The sequence below is a fragment of the Mustela nigripes genome, chromosome 16 (genome assembly GCF_022355385.1).
Source record: "Mustela nigripes isolate SB6536 chromosome 16, MUSNIG.SB6536, whole genome shotgun sequence".
Taxonomy (NCBI): domain Eukaryota; kingdom Metazoa; phylum Chordata; class Mammalia; order Carnivora; family Mustelidae; genus Mustela; species Mustela nigripes.
Genome location: NC_081572.1, coordinates 55,124,502 through 55,146,870, shown reverse-complemented (window position 1 = coordinate 55,146,870; position 22,369 = coordinate 55,124,502).

The window sequence follows — 22,369 nt, the reverse complement described above, 5'->3', positions numbered from 1 at the left end:
GGAAGCTGATTGCAACCCTGTTCTAGAGACAGAGCCCAAGACCTTAGGTAAGGGCACTTATCCTATTTGGCCATAGTGATTGGCTCAGGGTGGACATGTGATCTTAGTCAATCCAATTGGAATGATACTTAGGACTCTGGCTGGGAATAAAGATGGTGTCTCTTTCTTGCTGGAGCTTTGTAGCTCTTGAAATTTCTGGAAGCCATCTTGGAAAAAAACCAGCCTGCCTTAAGGGAAAAGAACTTTGAAGAAAATACTGTCAAAAGAGAGGGAAAAAAAAAAAAACCAACCACCAAAAACCCTTGAGCTACTCTCCATTGGATTTTTCAGGCAAACGAATCAGGATGTATTTTATGCCATAAACTCACTTTTAATTAGATTCCTTCTCTGTCCCTGGTAACACTCGCTGATGTACCCAGTTAATCTGAATCCGGTCAATCCATTTCACCAGTATTATCTTTGTTTCCTATGACTCAACTTCTCCTTTTCTCATTTTTCTTTTATGAATGAGATTTAGGAAGCTGGTAATTAACAGCTGATAATGACTGGAATAAAAAATCTCAGTCATGTTCCAGGCGATGCTTTGGAAAAGAATATGCATCTTCCGAATCAATACCATTTACATGCTGCTAACAGGAAGGGAAGGAGAAATAGGCTGGTTTTGTTGTAGATTAAAATGCCTTTGTACTATGGGGAGGAATTAATTATGCAAAATAGTGAAATATGTACAGACAAATGCTAATTTGTCAACCTGTAAACCAAGCTTCCTAAATCTTCATTTGCAATAAATTGAGTTGTTTACGAATATACTAGGCAAACGAACTAAACCCTAGTGTGCTGCCTGGATTTAATCCTGAAGCCCACACGCCTACTATTTCGCAGAGAGTGTGAACCCATTGACCTCCAGGGCCAGGTTTTATTACATCGTCTGCAAATGTATCTGTGAACATTGTAGCTTCTTGTTTCTGCCGCTGTCACCGCAGCCTAGCCGCTCAAAGAATAAAAGAAGGTAATGAAACAGAAATGCAGATATGCAAAGAGTCTACCCAGCCAGCTTTCCAGGCAACACTGGAAGAGGGTGTGGTGACCTTCGATCTAACGCATCCTTAAGAATTTCTCTTGCCTATCAGAGCAGAAAACACAGCAGGATCTCTGAAGACCATTCAGGAAGGGGGAGCTACAGACAACTTCTCCCCGGCAAGTAGCTTAAGAGTGTTGCACAAAGAGAAGAACAGGTAGAACCAGCATCAGTAAGCTGTGGGCTTGGGTTGCCCTTATCACCTTAGTAATGCAGTTAGCCTTGACTTCAGGCTATGGTCCAGACTCCAATGCTAGGAGGGGGTTTGGGCTGAAGCATCCTGCATCCAGCCACAGAAGAGCTACAGAGCCACACAGCCCCTGCTAGAGCCAGGCTAGCCTTGCAAGAAGGACAAAGAAGACTTTAAGTTTTAAATGCACTCCACTTTGGGCTGCCCTGGTTACTTAGATACTGGTTGGTAAAGGAGAAAGGAACAGAAAATGTCTCATAAGCCTTGTTGGAGGAGGTCACCATGAGGGCGTCACTGCTGGTATACCCCACAGCTGGACCCCGCAATCAGAGGCTCCTCACCCCATCCTCTGTCCTTGGAATTTAATTCCACCCACCCAGGAGCCACTCTTGAGAGACTAACATGTCATTGACACCATCTGGACTGTGTAAGTGATCAGACCCTGTTAAGTCCTCTGTTGAAACTCTCAAGGTTGCCCGCCCCCCGCCGGCCCCCATGCAGGTGTGTTGTTGCAGACCTACCAGTCTGAGGAGGGGTCTGCTCTTTCCTTGGTCTCTGTTCACCCTCTGGGGCCAGCACAGGTTTGGATTTCATCCCAGGGAACTTCTGAAACTGCAAACCAACACAGGCACTTAATGAAATTATCCCAGGTAGGATTAATTTCAGCATTAAGACCTAGCAGGAGATTCGAAAACAGCAACAGTAAGGCAGGGCGCTTAGCTCATTTTTTGTTTCCTAGCCAACACCATTCTGGGGCAGGTCTGGTAAGGGCAGCCCGCGTCACTGGACACTAGGTGTCCTAATTGCATTGCTTTAGGGGAAAAGACCTTTCTGCTCTTCCAAATGCTGCTCTCCTGCATGCACTGTCACCAACTGTCCCCAGATTATAGGGGAGATCGTTATAACCAGTATACAAATCACTTCCTTATACTAAAAAGTATACGGTTCAATGGTATTCCATTATATGAATGTACCATTATTATTTTTTAACTACTCTCCAAGGGAAACGCAGGTAATTTTCATTATTTTGCTCTTCAAACAAGTGCTGCTATGAATAGCCTTGTCTGTGTATCGTTTTGCAGGTAGACAAGTATTTAAGTAGAATAAATTCCTAGAACTACAATTGCTGAGTCAGAGGAAATGCACATCGGTAATTTTGAGAGAGTTCTAAAAAAAAAAAAAAAAAAGTATGACTGTCATTTTAATTTTCATTTCTATTGTAATTGAGCTTCCCATCTTTTCAGGTATTTGAGGGACATCTTATTCTTTCCTATGAACAGCCTTCTTGCCTCTTTTGCTCATTTTTCTACTGAGTTCTTGTCTTTTTCTTGTGAATTTGACAAGTTCTTATGGATTGAGGACATTCGCTAATCATCTGTGATTTTTTTCCCATGTTGTCATTTGACTTTGCTGGAGGAGCACTGTCCCCACGCTGACCTTTTAGTGTTATTGTTGTTATTAAGTTGAATTGTTAATATTTCTTTTATAAAATTTGGGCATAAAGTTCTACCTAACAGCAGCATAAAGCCATACAGCCTTCATCCCTGTTCTCCCCCGTGGTAACCTCCTGCAAACCTGCAGGATGGTATTACAAACAGGAAACTGACTGTCATCTATCAGGCTTCTTCCGATTTTATACGTTTTACATGTGCTCAGTGTGTGAGTGTGTGTGTGTGTGCATGTGTGTGCACACGTGTGTATTTAATTATTGCGTTTTGAGGACGTGCATAAGTTTATGTATCCATCACCATGGACATAGAACTTTGCCACAAAGATCTCTCATAGCATCTTTTATAACCACGCCTACCTCTCTCCCACTTTCACCATCACAGAGTCCTCCCAACCAAGGCTCTGTTCTCCATCTCTAGAATGTTATTTCAAGAATGTTATCAGTGGGATAATGCAGGTGTAAACTTTTGGGGGCTGGATTTTTTTTTTTTTTAACTCAGTGTAATTCCCTTAAGATGTATCCCTACTTCTAAAAGGAGCAATTAACTCCTTTTTTTAAAAAATAAAGATTTGGGGCGCCTGGGTGGCTCAGTGGGTTAAGCCGCTGCCTTCGGCTCAGGTCATGATCTCAGGGTCCTGGGATCGAGTCCCGCATCCGGCTCTCTGCTCAGCAGGGAGCCTGCTTCCTTCTCTCTCTCTGCCTGCCTCTCAGTGTACTTGTCAAATAAATAAATAAAATCTTTAAAAAAAATAAATAAAGATTTATTTTAGAGGAAGAGACAGCATGAGTGTGAGTGGCAGAGAGAGAGAGGGGGGGAGAAGTGGAGATTCCCGGCTGAGCACAGAGCCCAATGCAGGACTCGATCCCAGGACCCCGAGATCATGACCTGAGCTGAAACTAAGAGTCAGACACCTTATGGACTGAGCCCCCACCTCTCATTAGCTCCTTTTTCTTGCTGCCAATATTCCATGGCAGATGTACTACTGCTACCCTATGTATCATTGAAGGGCATTTGGTTTTTTTTCAAATTTGGGGCTGGGATGAGTAGAGCCACTGAGGACATTCACGGACAGGTGTTTGTGTGAACATATGTCCTCGTTTCTCTGGGATAAATGCCAAGGGGTGCATTTGCTGGGCCACTGGCAATCCCACGTTCACTTTGGTAAGAAACTGCTCAACTCTTTCAGACAGGCTGTATTACGTTTTAGTGTCCCCGGCAGCGTACGAGGGATCAGAGTTCCCTGCACTCTCACCGGCATTTCGCGATGGCACAGTTCTTCCTTCACCCATTCTGATGTGAATTTAGTGAGATCTCATTGTGGTTTTAATTTGTTTCCCTGATGGCTAAGGGTGCTGAGCTGCCGTGCCTTCTGTACATCCTCTCCAGCGAAATGCCTGCTTATGGTTTTTGCCCATTTTCTGATCGGATGTTTTTGCTTTTTACTACTGACTTCTGAGTCTCTTTATAAATTCTAGAGACCACTCCTTCATCAGACATGTGATTTGCAAATACCTCCTTCCAGTCTGTAGCTCATCATTTCATTCTTGTACCACTGACTCTCACAGAACAGAGGCTAATGTTAATAAGACCTAATGGATCAGGTTTGTTATTTTTTTTTAACTTAAAAAAAATCAAGAAATGTGATATGCATACTCCCCAAGTATGATTATTGAAAAATGTACACTCTTTTTAAAGATTATTTATTTATGTATTTGAGAGAGAGAGAGAGAGAGCGTGCACCAGCGAGAGGAGCAGAGGGAGAGGGAGAGAGAATCCTAAGCAGACTCTGAGCCAAACACAGAGCCTGATGCAGGCTCAGTCCTACAACAATTAGGTCACGACCTGGGCTGAAACCAGGAGGCAGACCCCTAACAGACTGCGTCACCCAGGCACCCTAAAAGTGCACACTCTTGATGCTTTCTGTAGGAGCAGTGAGAGCTATGGATGTGAAGACTGGAATTTTCTTTCCATTTTATAGACTAAGGCTGCTGTACCTTGCCTTGACTTCGGGCTCACTACCCCACAGTGAATGGATTTCTATATGCATTTCAGCAGAACGATAAATTCTGGCACAATGCAGGTGGTCTGGTCATTGCTACCACTTACGAGAAGTGTGAGATCTTCCCGATTCCCCAAGCCAATGAGCTTCCTTTGATGTCACACATCATTTTTTTAAAATATTTTATTTTATTTAAGCACAAGTAGGCAGAGAGGCAGGCAGAGAGAGGGGGAAGCAGGTTCCCCACTGAGCAGAGAGCCCGATGCGGGGCCAGATCCCAGGACCCCGAGACCGTGACCTGAGCCAAAGGCAGAGGCTTAACCCACTGAGCCACCCGGGCACCCTGATCTTACACATCATTTTATTATTTTTTTTTTTTGAAGATTTATGGGGATGCCTGGGTGGCTCATTGAGTTAAGTATCTGCCTTCGGCTCAGGTCATGATCTCAGAGTCCTGGATAGAGGCCCGCATCAGGTTCCCTGCTCAGTGGGGAGCCTGCTTCTCTCTTCCTCTAACTCCTGCTCCCCCTGCTTCTGCACACTCTTTCTCTCTGACAGATAAATAAAATCTTCTTAAAGATTTCTTAATTTATTTTATTTATTTATTTTATTTATATATCTATTATATTTATTTATTTATTTATTTATTATTTATTTATTTGAAGATTTTATTTATGTATTTATTTATTTGAGAGAGAGAGCAAGCATGTGTGAGTGGGGAAGGGGCAAAGAGAGAGAAAACCAGACTCCCCGCAGAGCAGGGAGCCTGATGCAGGGCTCGATCCCATGACCCTGAGACCAGGGCCTGACCCAAAATCAAGAGTCAGACACCCAACAGACCAAACCACCCAGGCGCCCTGCTCAGAGCTCACTTTCAACCTCCTTTTCTTTGTAATAGCAATCAATATTTTCCCATTAAAATTATAGCAGGCGTGACATGATGAGTAAGTATGGACTCTGACCACTCCCACCTGACCTACCTCCGCTCCAACAGCCATGGATAGAGGGAGGGACCCTGTGTTGAGCTAAAACACTGAGATGAAAGGCCTTGTAGAGCTAGTCCCAAGAAACGGCAGCCTACACTAAGAGACGGGTCTTTATTGAAGACAAAATGTCCTGTGGCCTCAGGAAGCCTTGGGTCATTTATGCTGATCAGAGTCCCCAGCCTGGGGGCTGAGCCTGTCCGCTGTTCCCCAGGAAAAGGGGGAGCCTGTAATCAGAGTCCGTATCTGTGTCATTCCTAGACTGTCCTGCGTTGGTGTCCCTTCATGTCTACACCTAGCGGTCCAGGAGGGCTCTGGAGGGCGCCATCCCTGAGAGTGGAGTTCTTCCTGCCCATCGTGCCCTGTGATTATCAAGTTAGCTCAGCCAGAAGCATCCTGCCTACTTGGCACGGCCTCAGAGGGAGGCTGCGAGGGCCGCAGCTTTCCCCTGGGGACCCGTCCCCGGCTTGTCTCCGCTCGGCTCTCAGGAGCAGCTCTGCGGGAGCTGCGTTAAGAGGCAGGGGTGGGCTCGCTCTTTTCCCGTCCTACAGTGCCAAGGGGAGACCTGGAAGACCCAGGCTGCTGGTAGAGCTGCCCTATAGAGCTGGGTCCCCCCCACGACTGGAACCCTCCCCTCTGGGGAAAAGGCCATAAAAAACTGAGCGGCTCAAAAATGCCTGTCCCGGGGTAGAGACAAGGAGAACAGCCCCGGGAGAAAGACTCAGAGGTTCCTGCACCCGTTTCTGGAAGAGGACATCGGTGGTGAGGGGAGAAGTGGGCGTGCCCAGCGCACCCTGCAAGTCCGCAGTGCTCTGTGGCCTGGAAAACACAAAAGATGATCAGCGATGGCTCACCCACACCCTTTCGAGATAAAGGGCAGGATCCAGGCACGTGGAGGGGTTTGTATGGGCCCCAAGGGACCCATCGTGTGTTCCCGGTCGGGAGCCTATAACCAGATGTTCTGTGGGTGTTTGCTGCCGGTGGCCGTGGCCGAAGCTCTGGGGTCTTTCCTCTCTTGGCTGGGTCAGGGCTCAGGGCCCATCCCTGCTGCCTGGACCTCTACCCTGTTCCCGTGGATGCTGCATTCCTCCCTGTGTCTTTGCACATCCTTAATCTGGCCCTGCTCAGGTTCTGCTGTGTGGGCCCCTGAACCTCCTCCCAGCAGGCCTCATGGCCCTTGAGGCCATGTCCATTCACCGTAGGGTGTGAGGGCGACTTTGGGGACCAAGCCGGACCTGAGTGCGGCCCAGCCAGTGTCCCCACCTTCCTAGTCAAGCAAGGCCACTTCATGGGTCTTGGTTCTTTATGTCCTAACTATATAGAGAGAAATTCTAGAAGGAGAACTAGGCTTGCTTGGTTTGTGGCCTGATCTCTCCCCATGCTGTTTCCTTTCGGTTTTATTTTATTTTTAAAGTTTATGTATTTATTTATTTTTTTCGTCATCTCCACCCCCAACATGGGGCTCGAACTCAGGACCCCCAGGATCATGAGGCACACACTCTTCCAACTGAGCCACCCAGGCCGCCCCCTCCCCCCACCATTTCTCTCTTTCTCTTTGCTTTCAGGACAGAAAGAACGAGTCAGTTAGAGAGCAGGTCATAGACATAGACATATTCATGTGTGAAAAATCTTGTCCCTATTACAGGGGAAAAGCAGAGTTCCCTTCCCCCAATACACACACACACACACACACATACACATACACACGCACTCCTCTCTCCTTCCCTATTCTGTCCTACTGAACCCTTTGGGATTCTTCAAAACCAGGACAAAAGAGCTTGACTAGGGAATGCCAAGGAAAACCTCAGGTTTTTTCGAAGGGACAGGGAGGGGGAGCTCCCATGTTCCTGGTCACGTTCTGTTTCTCAATCTGGGTATTGTATAATATAAAGCATAAAAGGACATCGTGGTGGGAGGTGGCCGGTCAAACCATACCTCCCCTTTGGGAGACACGGTCTCTTGCCTGTGACCATCGTCTGCTCCAAGACTGGCGTTGCCTACATGCCTCTGCTTTGTTCTAGTCCTCCCTGGGCCCGAGAACCATCCCTTTCCTCTGTCTCAACCCCAACCTGGATCCTTTCCCTGGTTTTGCATTCCCTCCCCTACTGCTTCTCTTGGTGGCATTGGTTCCCTGCTCCCTTCGATGGTGAGTCCCCTTACCTGGTCACGCCTGAGTTGATCGATGAGGAGGTCTGCGTGTGTCCCCCAGTCCCGGTCTTCAATGCTGGCTCTTCCATTTTGACAAGGAGCCATGTTGTCTCATCCACATTCCAAACATCGCCCGGAGCTTTATCACCAACCCAGGCTAAGTGACAGGTGGGAAATAATGGAAGGAGAAGGGAGAGATAAGGCGGTGATTGTCGGGTGGACCGTTTTGAATTAGACAGTCCTGAATTTGAACATCTTTTCAAAAAACATACCTTTTCTCTGGGAAGACATGCAATAAATCCCAAACAGCATTGGCCTCAGGATTTAGGAAGGGGGAGGTGTCGGTGGGGATAGGTGGTATGTTTGTAAAAGGGACTATACGTTTCATCTGTAACTTTAAAAAATTTGTTTAAAGATTTTATTTATTTATTTGGAGGGAGAGATAGAGAGCATGAGTAGGGGGAGGGGCAGAGGGAGAAGCTGACTCCCTGCTTAGCAGGGAGCCCGATGTGGGCTTCGATCCCAGGACCCCAAGATCATGGCCTAAGCCTAACCGACTGAGCCATGCAGGCACCCCATGTAATTTTTTTTTTTTTTACAAGTAGAATGCATTCACACGTCATTTGGGAAATCAAAAAGCAATAAATAATAAGTGTGTCTAAAAACCAAAGGTAATTTTTTTGAAAAAAAAATTGATAAAAGCCATAGAGTGTATGGACATGACATAATCCATAACTGTTGGTCTAGACACTAAAGATAATGCATGGTTGATATTATCTGCTTATAGTCTAATATAACTTGGCCCTAGACCACAACCTGTATCATGTCCCCCTGTGTACCTCTTGCATGGACCGTGGACGCTAAAGTGCATTTGGGTCCTGAGAACTCTTTTTGGCCAATCTTCAAGGAAACCATCTGGCTTTCTGAAGGGTGGTAATCTAAAACACAGGGAGCAAGCAAGGAAGGACACTTCCTTGATCCCTGTTCTTTCTGGAAACAAAGAGCAAGGTGTTGAAGGGCGCTCAGTCCCCACCCCCATCCCTGTGTTCCCCATAAGCTGGCTCTATGTCTGACTGCAGGGAACTCATCAAGCAAGACTCTTCTTCAAAGCCTCTCAGCGTGATGGAGAGTAGGAGCTGTTGCCAGCCATGGAGGAAATGTGTTTCTGGAGCCTTCAAGTTCCAACTCGTAGACTTGCCATGTCCTGCCAGTCTGCATGTGAATTATGTCTTGCTCCAAAGTGTACCCAGATTGGGGGTGGGGGAGGAGCCATCACCCCCTCCATTTAAACTGTGGTTCTGCATTCGCTGCCGCAGATGCCAACCCAATCCTTGTTGCGTTAATTTGGCTGGGAGAGTGAGAAATGGCAGCAGCATTCATTAAAAATAGTACGCCACCCAACAGATAGCTTGAGGACACTCCTTCTCTTAGTGTTCCGCTGTGGTCCCTTCTTCCCAGCTTACAGCTGATACTCCACAGTTTCCTGGGAGGGTAAGATGCGATGTTCAGTAAAAATATGAATGGAGAATGAGAGGTAGTCAAGAAAGGGTTTCAAATGTGAAGAGAATCTCCAAATCATAGACGCATCTGTGAGACGCATTTTGGAAGCACTAACAGGGTCCCTGGGTGGCTCAGTCGGTTAAGCGTCTGACTCTTGACTTTGGCTCAGGCCTTGATCTCAGGGTCATGAGGCTGACCCTTGCACTGGGCTCTGTGTTCAGCATGGAGTCTGCTGGAGATTCTCTCTCTCCCTCTTCCCCTCCTCCTACATGTGCTCTCCTGCTCTCTTTTTGTCTCTCTCAAATAAATAAACCTTAAAAAATTCTGAAGGCACTAAAAAAATTAGTAAAGAATCAGGGATGGTAAGATGATGGTGACAGAGGGGGGATTGGAAGAAAGTGGTATAAATGGTCATTTTTCAAACAAAGAGAAAGAATGCCATTCTTCCATAATAAGAACCAAGGCTCCTTTAAGAGAATGGCTGAGTCTAGGGTTGAGGTGGGGAATGTACGTTAGCCCCGAGGTCTTATAGCAAGACAACACAACCACCAAAAACCCAATGGATGTATGCCAAGTGAACATAAGATCCAACTGAACGAGTTCTGAGGGGATAGACCATTGGAACTCAAAATTCATAATGTACTACCAGATTATAACTTAAAGTATAAGCATCTGTGAGTCCATAGTGATGTAAAGAAATTATTGAGGGGCACCTGGGTGGCTCAGTGGATTAAGTATGTGCCTTCTGCTCACGTCATGATTCCGAGGTTTTGGGATCCAGCCCCACGTCAGGCTCTCTGCTCAGCGGGAGTCTGCTCTTCCCTCTGCCCCTCCTTCTGCTCATGCTCTTGCTTTCTCTCAAATAAGTAAATAAAATCTTAAAAGAAAAAGAAATGATTGAATGTATACATAAGTGGAAGAGAAGAGACAAGTTACACATACAGAAGAAGTCCCTATAATTGTGACTGTGAGGCCTTCCTGGACATGGAGAGTGACAGAGCAAGTCTCCACTCCTTACCTGTGACCTGTACAGAATGACTTCCTTCCAAAGAACAGAGCATGAAGAAAGAGAAAAAAACAAAAAACAAAAAAACAAACCTTTATAATGGATGAAGGTGACAACACTTCCCCAGAGGGTGTGATCCAAGTTCATATCACTATTGTTAAAACCTATTAACAGCACCTATCTTTGATATGATGACAATGGCTCTTCCCCTCGCTGGTCTTCCTCCCCCAAACCCGTAACTACAGTCTAATCATGAGAACCAACGTCAGACGAATCCAAGTTGAAGGACATTCTACAGAATACCAGACCAATATTCCTCATGCCTGTCAAGGTCATTAAAAACAAGGAAACTGGGACACCTGGGTGGTTCAGTGGGTTAAAGCCTCTGCCTTCGGCTCAGGTCATGATCTCAGGGTCCTGGGATCAAGCCCCACATCAGGTTCTTTGCTTGGCGGGGAGCTTGCTTCCTCCTCTCTCTCTCTCTCTGCCTGCCTCTCTGCCTACTTGTGATCTCTCTCTGTCAAATAAATAAATAAAATCTTTAAAAAACAAAAACAAAAACAAGGAGACTCTAAGAAAAGTGTCACAGGAGGAAAAAAAAAAGAAAAGTGTCACAGTCTAGAGGAGACTAAGGAGACATGATGAGCAAATGGAATGTGGTGTGTTAGGTAGGATCTTAGAACAGAAAAAGGACATGAAGGAAAAACTAAAGAAAGTAGAATAAAGTATGGGCTTTTGTTAATAATAATATATCAATAGCATTGCTTGGAACCATAAATGTCAACTGTGATGTGTAATGGGGTCCAGCCTGGAAACAGAAAAATTCCTTACCTTTTCCATCAGAATCCGAAGCCTTGTGACTGCCTCGTTAGGCTTGCTTACACTGTTTAAAAAAAAAAAAAAAAAAAAAAATGGTGGCTGCAAGCTGTGTTTTTTAAGATTTAATGCTGTTCCAAATGCCTATAATTTCAGGTAGTCTCCTTTGGAAGTGCAAGCAATATTTTCAGCTATCTGATTTATTTGTTTTAAGCTTGTTGACAGAGTTGCATGACTGAGCTGTAGAGGGAAAGGAGCAAATTTGGGGAAGAATCCATGAACTTGACATACGCATTATTCAAAATCAAACAGTCCTCCTCAGCCTGTGTCTCCCACGCTGCATCCAACGGAGGATGGTTTTTCTTTTTCATAAGACTCAGATTTTGCTCTTAATGTTGACTTAATTATTTTCAGTTTGTAGTGTATGGCCTTTAAGGAGACTTTCTAATAAACTCAGTTGTTACCAGTGAGAAGCCTCCTCCTGTTCCATGTTTTGGTTTCCTGTGTGGCCCTTTGTTTTCTAATCAAAATCGCAACTTCTAAATTAAGTGAGGAAAGCATTTTGTTCTCACTAACCCATTTGGTGTGTGAGCAAATCAGGAACAAGCCAAGGCTGCCACCTCTTTATTTGTTGTGTTAAGCAATTAAAAAGTGTTACTCTCTTGGTAATAAAGTGCCACTTTGTCCCTCTGGGTCCTCGCTTTGGCCTCTTCCGATCTGGTTTCTTATTTAATTTTCTAGCTGTGCTCCCTCTGGTCTCAGATTCCAGAATCATCCAGGGCTCTACCTGGGTCAAAGTCCTTCTCCATTGGAGGGAAGATACTGAATCATTCGATCCTTTACTCTGAACTCACTGGTCACAGGAGCTGGTAACAGTCCACATCTTAGAGAGCTGTGTCAGAAACCTCTTGGAACATCGTGCTGCCAGGGAAGCTGTCCGTACAAGGGTTGTGCCCTCAGCAATGTTTGTATACCAATAGGGAGAGTAAGGTTCAGAAGAAAGGGCGAAACCAGAGTATGTAAACGCTTCTGTTCAAATATCCAGATAATTGCTTCCATAAACTGGATATCAGCCATAACACACACTTGTGCACCGAGCGAATGACACATTCAGAGAGACTAAAATATCATAGAGGACGTGTGTGGTCTCGGAAACATCATGTCCCTTGCTGCCAAGGCTGGTTTGGTTTGACTTTTGATCCAGCCCTTCTGGGGTTTTTTGTGTGTGTGTAACTGAGAGATTTGGCAGAATAAGAACACTTTTGTTGAACTTCTGAGTGTCCAAAATACTTTACCATTCATGATCTCATTTGATCCGTGCACCCTGTGTTGTTTGAAAGGCCAGAATTACCTTCTCTTTTTGGCAGCAAAGGAATCTGTGCCCCGGGAGGTCACACACTGGTTGCTGAACTAGTAAAAGTAGCCTCAGGACTGGAATTCAGGTCTCCTGAATGTAAGTTTTCGGCTTTTCGTCCCAGAGTAATGTTCTCATTTTCTTTTCTTCTAGGGTCCAAATTTACCTGTGTGATGAAATATCTCGTAAAAATAGCACATGCATGCGTGCACACACACACACACACACACACACACACATTTTTGTTATCATCTCAACTCCTCATCATCCCCAGGTTGAGAACCACTGTCCTCTACTACATCATCTCTAAAAAGGTGACAGAACAAAAATAAGGAAATTCTGAAATAGGACAGTAAGGGTCCTGAAGGTGAGCATCAAGACCAAATTCCAAAGTTCTTTTTCTAGATTTACCCTCCTCTTCCGGAATATATGCTCTCTCAGAGGGAATGGCAGATCCTGAAATTTATTGTATTAAAAAGATACTCTGGGTGGGGGATAGATGTAAAAATGGGAACACGCTGATGGAAAGTAAAAACCTGAGAGGATGGGGAACCACAGGAATAGGAGGAGGGTAAAATAAAAGGGAATAAAAATAATGTCCAATGAGATATTTGCCATCATGACGATTTATCACCAGTGTAGTGTGGATATTTACGAAATCTTTCTGAGGTGGGGGGCAGGAGGCTGATGGGGTGGGGATGGGAAGAGGAAGTTGTAATGTGTGTGAGGGTTGAGTGCCATCAAGGAGACAGGTGAATGGAAGCCAAGTGGGCACAGACCCTTGTCACACTTGGCCTGGTGGGACTTCTCCCACACTGTGTCTCTCTTCTCTTTGTCTCTCTCATCTGCCAGCCCTAGAAAGCCCATGCATTAGAACTGATATCTGTTCATGCCGAAGGCTTGTAAGCCACTTGTTGGCCAGCTTCCCTGTCACTGTGACTGGACCCAGGGACAACATCTTGCCCTGCCTATCAGTCCCTGTGGATGTCCCTCTTCCCAACTACTGGATGGATGCCAAATCATCCCCTTCTTGCTCGGAGATCTTCCGGGCTGCTGGATTTAACCCACCACCCTGCCTCAACCTCCTTCTCCACTAGGACCTCTATGGGTTGCCTGCCGGGTTCTCAATGGGTCTTCTGCATCATTCCCCACACGTGATTTCACTGAGCTGGTACCCACTGCAACTGGCCTGAGCACAATGGCTGTGTTACGTGTCTCAGGATTTTCCCAGTCCCAGTTTTTCTCTTTGATTTGTAACCGTCTAGTCACCACATCAACACAACCATGACATTGCCCTTCAGCCTCTGGTGACTCCTCCTGGACAAGAATTTGGAGGCGGTTCATCTCTTTTCTCCAAGCTTGGGATTCTAGGAGATGGAGTTGGGCCTGGAGGTTGGGAAATAAACAGGAAAGTAGAATGAATACGCACCCAAGGTGTTAAGCTAAGATCTGCAAACTAAATTAGAAAACCAGACCATCAAGCAAAGGTTGAATAAGTGTTTCTCGGGCTCTCTGGTCACCTACCCCCAGAAATTCCTTTGCCAAACTTCTTTGGGCCAGCCTTCCCTCCTTTCCTTGGTACCTGGCTCCAGCACGCCCTACCTGATGTCTGTAGATGGGGTTGTTCAGTGTCTTGTTCAAGGCTCAGGATGTCAGAATTGGGACATCCATTCCCTAGCAAGTAACTCCAGGATCCAATCAGTAATTTTGAAAATTGATGGGAGTTAACAATAACAAAATTAGTCCTTTTCAGCCCCGTTACCTCTGTTACTTTAATGACAGCATTTGTCTGTTCAGTGATTCACCCTGAGCTTGGCATCCAACCAACAGATGGTCCGTCCAGATAGTGTCTCCATTCTGATACAGAATCAAGAATTGCTGCTTATTCATTTGGTTGTATTAATGACCAATTTGTGCTCAGTCCATTAGATTAGATCAGTGAGTGAGATCCAATTAGTTTATTCAATTTTTTTTACCTTTAAAGGAAAAAGAAAGGCCACACCGACCTTTTTTTTTTTTTTTAATCATGTATACCTATTCTACTGAAGATACTATTGACGATGGTCCGTTCAACTTCATGAAAGTTGGACACAGAATTCAAGATGACCCAAGTGACAACAGACACATCTAAACCTGATTATCTCCCAGAGACCCCACTTCCAAATACCTTTATGTTGGGGGTTAAACTTCGATGTATGAATTTTGGAGGGACACAGCAGTCAGTATATAACCTCTGGTTTGTGGTAGAAGGCCAGGTAGTTCTATGAGTCCCCAAGAAGGGTTCCAGATGGCAGGCCAGAAATCATAATTTATTTGTTCATATTTTGACTAGCACCTAGAGGGGCTCATTAAATATTCATTGAAAGACTGATAGACAAAATGAATGATAAAAAATGAATAAATGGATGCAAAGATGAGTTGATCCTAGGCTAGGCTAGCTGTAGAGGTAATAGGAGGTCATTCCTGCCCTCACATGTCTGGCTGATCAGATACAGGCCAAGAAGAGCCCAGAGGACATAAATTCTTGTGCGCCCATCCAATTCTAAAATGCTACAGTTCTAGAGTTCTAATCAGGCATGACCTGTCCTGCTTCTTTCAACCTCTGCCCCCAGTCGTCACCTGCCACACGAGAGGTCATTCAGAGGACGGCAAAACCACTTCTTCCAACTTAAGACTCCAGTCATGTTGATCAACTGTACCAATTAAAATGCTTCTACCTGCAGAAAGACAGTCCAGTGTAAAAGAGCTTAATTAAAGTAGGGATATATTGGCTGAGGTAACGTAAAAGTACAGGTGTAGGCAGCCTTCAGATGATGAAGCTAGATTCAAGGTTCAAATGGTGCCAATAAGACTGTGTTTCTTTCCATCTCTTGGCTCAGCCCAGTATCGGGCCAGCTCCTTTCTCTAGCTTCCCGTGGGCACCTCAGCAGCTCTGGGTTCTCCCTTTCCAAGATAAGATAGCTACCGTGATGCCATGTTTGTCTCCTTCCAGAGGAAAGAGGGGTTGTCTTCCTGAGTCCTGCCCCCACAGATCCTGTGGTTCATCTGATTGTATGGACTTCTGCCTCTTGCTTACTTTCTCTGAATCTCCAGAAGGAGTTACGATGTGCTGTTAGGCTTAAATCAAGGTCATGCGCAATCCCATACAGACCTCGTGGAACGAGAGTAGCGGAGGGTAAATCTCTGAATAAAGATTTGAGATCCTGGCTTAGAAAAGGGAGAGAGAATGTTGGGAGAATTAACACATCCGATGACAAGTTCCTCAAATGCTCAGAAAGCTGGAGTCATGGGTGCAGCTCCATAAAATTAACTAGACTACATATGAAGTGTTCCACAGGGATACCAAAAGTCATCCTAACTAGTACAGGTGTGACAAAGACTCTAGTCAACTAGAAGCTCGGTATGAACCAATAAATTGATTTGCCTATCGGCAACACTAACAAAATGCAATGTGCTCTGATTTTCAACTATTAGAACTATCTCTCATTGGAATGAATGGCCTTAGGAGGTAGTTTCTAACTTGTCACTGGATGTCCTAAAGCAAAAGCCACATGGTCACTTAGAGGAATGCCACTTGGGGATTATAGACTCATTCAGTCATTCAACACATATTTCCTAAATGCCAAAGGGGTGAGCTCAGATCTCTTGAATCAGAGGCTGAGACAAATGTTGACAGGCTCCTTTTTAGGGGGAGGAAGCAGGATTGCATAGATTGAATAATGGCCCAGCAAAGCCTTGGCCACAGAGAACCTGGGCCTTTGGAGAAAATATGGCCCATCAGAGTTCCTCCATTGGGCTAAAATAACTAGGCCTTTTTACTTGCAATTTGATTAGTCATTGGATGTGGGCCACTCAGGGAAGGAAGCTTGTGTTCTTGCAGGAGAAGTCCGTGTCCCTAGAGGAGATGACAGCTGGAGATGTGTCCTTCTGTGCCGACTACAGCCTACTGTGTGCCAAGTGTTGTTCCAGACATGGAGAATACAGCAGTCAACAAAACAGCAGCGACCTTCAAGCATGAGCGGGCATTCCTGTGGCAGGTAAGAAGAGAACTTGTATCTATTTTTAATTTTTTTCAAGTTTTCTTTATTTAAGTAATCTGTATACCCAACGTGGGGCTCAAACTCGCCAGCCCAAGATTAGGAGTCACATGCTCTTGCAACTGAGCCAGCCAGGTGCCCTGAGAACTTAAAAAAAAAAAAAAACAAAAAACAAAACACATAGCTAAATGAATATGTAGCAAGTAGAGATGAATGCCATGATGGTATATCATGGGAAGGAGAAGGTGGTCATGATGGAAAAAGAAATGGCAGGCAGGTATTGCCATTGTGTGGTGATTGTGTTGTTTTCATCAGAAGGTCAGGGGAGCTTCTCTAAGGGATGCTTGAGCAGAAATGTAGGGAGGTTGGAGAAAAAAATCCTGCATACATCGGGGCCTGGAGGGTTCCCAGGCAGTGAGCAAGGGGAAAGACTTTGAGGAAGAGTGAGGACGCCACTGCAGTAGGAAAGAGTGAGTAAGGACAGAAGAGGAGGACAGGAGCTTTGAAAAACAGCAGGAGAGCAGATCACACAGAGCCATGAGACCATGCTTAAGCTTGGGGACCATGGTAAAGACTCACAGTGAGAAGATACAGTGGAGGTGGCTTGTAGAAACACTCCCTCCGCTTAGCTCCCCACTTTATAGAGGAGAAAACTGAATTCCATGGAAAGGGTAGGATTCACTCAAAGTTGCATAGCTAGCTAGAAATCCTAGAGAAAGTCAGAATGGAGATGAAAAATACATAGTATATTCATTAGGATGCTTTGGGCTGCATGTTGGAGAAACTCCGGAATCAAAGAGGCTTCAATAAAAGGAAATTTAATTATTTCCCATTACTGGAAGACCAGAGTTGTGAGAGCCCTGGGCACAGATCCAAGATGATAATGTTCCTTCCATCCTTCCATCCATCATCCTCAGTGTGTAAATCAGGATGCGCTAGGATATGCTGCGGTAACAGACCCAGTTACCAGGGGCTTTAAGGAAAGAAAAGAAGTATATTTCTACTTCATGTCCTTGGCCAGGCACCATTTTTATTAAACGGGGGAGGAGGGTGTCCCTACTGTCATCACTTCCAGGCTGACAAAGCCACTCCCACATAGAACATTGCTGATCACCATGCCAGAGGAAAATGGGAACTCTAGAGTGTCTTGAAGTAGTGATTAAATGCTCTGGTTCAGAAATAACACAAATCATTTCTGCCCACGATTTGCCGGTCCTCCTACTCACGAATGGACCAGTAATTGCCCATTCTACTATATACCTAGAAGGCAGAGAAAGTCAGTGAGCAGCACTAATGATGATCAGAGTCAATACCAGCTTCGACTAAGGACTGGTTCCCCCACGCCCCACCCCGACACCTCCTGGTGAGCTCAGGACATTCACAGAAACAGCACTAGAAAAAGTAGAGGCATCACCACTATTTTTCAGAGCAAGGAAAATTTCCCACACCCTCCCAACACTTCCCTCACTTTGTATTGGCCAGAAGTGGATCACGTGTCCATTCCTAACCAATCACTGGCCCCAGGGGAATGGGATTCCCATGGTGGTCTTAGCCCAGATGGGGATTTACCCTCGAGATTGGGTCATTTTATCCTGAGCCCATGGACTGGCTGTCTGAAGTTGGTATAGGTTGTTGAAAAAGAAAACTCTTCTCGACGTACTTTTAGGTAAGCTCAATCCACAGAGGAAGGACACCTTCATCCTGCCAACAATTCAGGTATTGAAACCAGAAGGAGAAAGGAGAAAAATAGATGTTGGGAGGCAAATGGATATTGGTTGGTGGCAGCCAACCTGGTCAGCTACAAAGGGCAAACCAAGAGGGCTCGAAGTGTGAATAAGAAATAGAATGTGCGGGCACCTGGCTGGCTCAGTCTGGTGGGTATGTGATTGTTGATTGCCCTGTCGTGAGTTCAAGCCCCATGTTGGGTGCAGAGCTTAGTAAAAAAATAAATAAGTAAAACTTAAAATATACATATATACAAATAAATATATGTATATATTATTTATATTAAATTAATTTACATATTATATTATAATATTATATTATATTATGTTATATATAAGTATACTTATATTATATATGGTTATATATATTTATCTATTTTATATATATACTATATAAATCATATATAATGCACTGCAATAAGGGTTGGAATGAATAACCTTGTAGATCCTGTACAACTCTGAGATACTGTTATTTTCTGTTGGTTTGCTGACCCTACTCTCTGTGAGCACAGGGGCTCCGATCACATTTGCGTGGGGGGACGATCTGAGGTCCGAATCAATCTCCCTTACTCAGTACCACTGATCAAGACTTGTTCGAGTCCTACATGAGGAAGACATGTTTCTACCCCTTGCTAGAAAGCTCCCAGATATGGACTCGGCAATCATGGAATAAGGAAAGGGGAAATGAGAGTTCAGGGAGGAGAAAAGGCAGGAAACTACCTAGAAATTGCACAGAGTGGGGCACCTGGGTGGCTCAGTCCGTTAAGCGTCTGACTCTTGATTTCAGCTCGAGTCATGATCTCAGGGTTGAGAGTCCTGTGTTGGGGCTCTGTGCTCAGCCGGGGCGGGGGGTCGGGGGGTCTGCTTGACATTCTCTCCCTCTCCCACTGCCCCTCACCCTGTTCACAGGCACACACTCTCCGTCTCTAAAATAAGTAAATAAAATGTTTAAAAAGAATTGTGCATAGTAGAAAGGTCAAGAATGCGTTTTGGAATATGGAAAATGGAAATATGATTTCCAGATGTATATGCCTATGTTAGGGTTCCCAAACGGATATGCTTTTCTTACCTGTGCTCTTGAGCTTGGAGCCCTGGTACTGAATAGCTTTGCTTCATACTCTTTTTAATTTTTTAATTATATATACATATGTGTTATATATAAATATATTTATTACATTTTTTATTTTTTTATTTTTAAAAATATTTTATTTATTTATTTGACAGAGATCACAAGTAGGCAGGGAGGCAGGCAGAGAGAGAGGAAGGGATGCCGGCTCCCTGCTGAGCAGAGATTTCCCAATGTGGGGGTCGATCCCAGGACCCTGGGATCATGACCTGAGCTGAAGGCAGAGGCTTTACCCACTGAGCCACCCAGGCTCCCCCAGGCTCTTTTAAAAAATTAATTATTTTTATTAACATGTAATGTATTATTTGCCCCAGGGGTACAGGTCTGAGAATCATCAGGCTTATACACTTCATCGCACTCACCATAGCACATACCCTTTCAGCATGTCCATTGCTAATGCTGTCCTGCACCTGCTCTTTCGACCATGCCAGTCATTCTGTACTGTGGGCACTGACCTCCAGTGCTCTACTTTGGCCCTTCAGTGACTTTTACCTGGGTCCTCAGAGCAGTTTCCAAATTGCTCTTCTCCCATGTGGCGTCCCTTACTCTAGCTGACTTAGAGAGCCAGCAAATGTGTAAATCTGACAGTGGCTTCCCCTTGAGTAGAACCCACCAATAGCTCTCCGTCAACCACAGAATCAATTCAAGTTCTTTGGCAGGAGATAAGGTGCCCTCCTGCCAGCTTTATTTGGAAGACTCCCTCGGAGTTTCTGCTCAACTGCTACACCTCTCGCTCCCCCCCCCCCCCCACAGGGCTTTGCATCTTTCCGGTTTTGCTAATGATGTTCCCTCTGCTGCCAGCGTCCTTCCCCTCTGCTTGCTGTATTAATTCTTCATTATTCATTCAAGATTCTGCTCATTAACTCACGGAGAAAGCTGCCTCTGACCCCGATCTTGCCCCTCCAGGGCTAGGCTAGGAGCCTGACATCTGCACTCTCCGAGCCTTCTGTGCCCATCTTTATATGGGATGTGATCACCGACACGGTAAATGTTTGGTGAGCTGTCTCTGGAGTGCTCTGCAAGCTTGCCTCCTTGAGGAAGGGGACGGGCTTACTCATCTTTTATCCCGGCACTTATCAGTGCCTGGTGGAGAGTAGGCACGACATAGGTGTTTACTGAACAGGAGCATTAAGAGGGGGCAGGGGAGATGCAGTTGAGAGAATGCAAGAGAAAGTTCAGAGGAAGGAGAAGGGAAGGCATCCCAGGGTTTGCCTCTGGTGCCTTGCAATCTGGGCTTCTGCTCCAACTTATCCATTATGAAGTTCCAGGCAGAGGCTCTCTGTCTTTCTGGCATGGGGGATCCTCAGTTTGGATCAGGCACCAGTGGGACTTCATGGACAGCCTTCCCACAATCTCTACTGCCCACACTCTGACAACTGCCCCTGCCTTCAACCTGAACACACCGGCACTTGCAGAAAAGGCCAGGCCAGGATTTTGGCAGTGGTCCCTGCTTTTTGTTCTCATTTCCCCCATCTCCTCCCATGGACGCGTGCCAAAGAGATGATTAGGACTCCCTTTTGGGGTGGCCTCAAAGCTTGGAGTTTGACCTGGGACTCCATTCCACAGATTCCATGAGCAAGGACATGGGAACACTTCCCTCTCGGCACTCCCTACCCCTTCACCTACAGCAGAGGGATTTCAAAGCTGAGTCTTAGAAGCTCTGGCAGCTTTTCTAACTCTGCCCCAGTACTCTGGGAAAAGCTCCGGGAAGAGGCAACAAAATGAACCATCCAGGGCTGGCGTTGCCTTGCGTCCTTGTCCGTGTCGTTGGCGGCGTTAGAGAGGAGAGCGCCCGAGGGGAGGCAGTGCCGGCCCAGCTCACTGGCAGCGCTGTAACCTCAGACAAGCCACTTGATCCCTGGTCTCAGTTTAGGAACCTGTAGCAATGGGTTTGGCCTGCTCCCTCCGACGCAAGCGTCGCCGCTAGGGAGAGGCAAAGGCTTGCAGATCCCCCAAGTCCCCGCTCTGGCAGCGCCCGGCCCGGGGCTCTGGGAAGGTGTCGGAATCCTGGCCGCCCCGGACGGGGCGAAGGGAGCGGAGGTCCGGCCCAGTCGCGGGCCGGCTCTAGAGGGGACACTCCCGCCCCGCTCCGGGCCCCTTCTCCGCCGCCGGGTTCGCTGTTTCGAAAAAGCAGAGTCCTGGGCTCTGGTGACGCGGAGCTTCAAGTGCCGCCGCGAGGGGGGAGCAGCGAAGAGGAGCCCCCTCCCCCGGACGCCCGGGCGTGTAAACGTGGGCGGCGGTGAGCGGCTGCCCTCCCCTCCCCGCCTCCCCTCCCCGCGCGGCGCTCCCGCGTGTGCGGGTATGTGAGTGCGTGTGTCTCCCTCGCTCCCTCCCGCACGCGCTCCGGCACTAGTGCAGGCGGCCGGCCGGCGGCTCCCGGCTTGCTCGCTCCGGCCGCTGCGCTCCCCCTCGCCGCCACCGCCGCCACCGCCGCCGCCGCCACCGCCTCTGCAGTCGCAGCCGGGCATGGTGAGTGAGTGAGGGCCGGCCGCCGCGTGCCCCCCGCCGCAGCTCGCTCCGTCCCGGGGAGTCAGCCCGCGGCGGGAGCGCGCTGCGGGGCCGGCGGCCCGTGCGCCCTCGGTGGCCCGCGCGCAGGGACTCTGGGCCCCGTCTCTCCGCGGGCTCCGCTCCTCTCCGGCCCCGAGCCCGGCTCCTCGAAGGCTGCGCGCTCCCTCCCCGCCCGCCCCCCGCCCCGCCCTGTGACCAGCTCCCCGTCTTGTCCCGCAGGACCCGCCGGGACGGGACCACGCCGCTGCCGCCGCCGCCGCCGCCGGGAGCCGCGCTTCGGGTCCCGCCTGAGCCGCGCCGCCGCCGGCGGGGGATGGGGCTGCCCGGGAGGCGCGCCGAGCCCGCAGGGGGAGCGCGGAGCCGGCGCGCAGCGTGAGCGCCCGAGCAGCCCGCGCCGGGCCGGTCCGTGCGCACCGCGCGCCGCCGCCGCCGCCGCCGCCCGCGCCTCG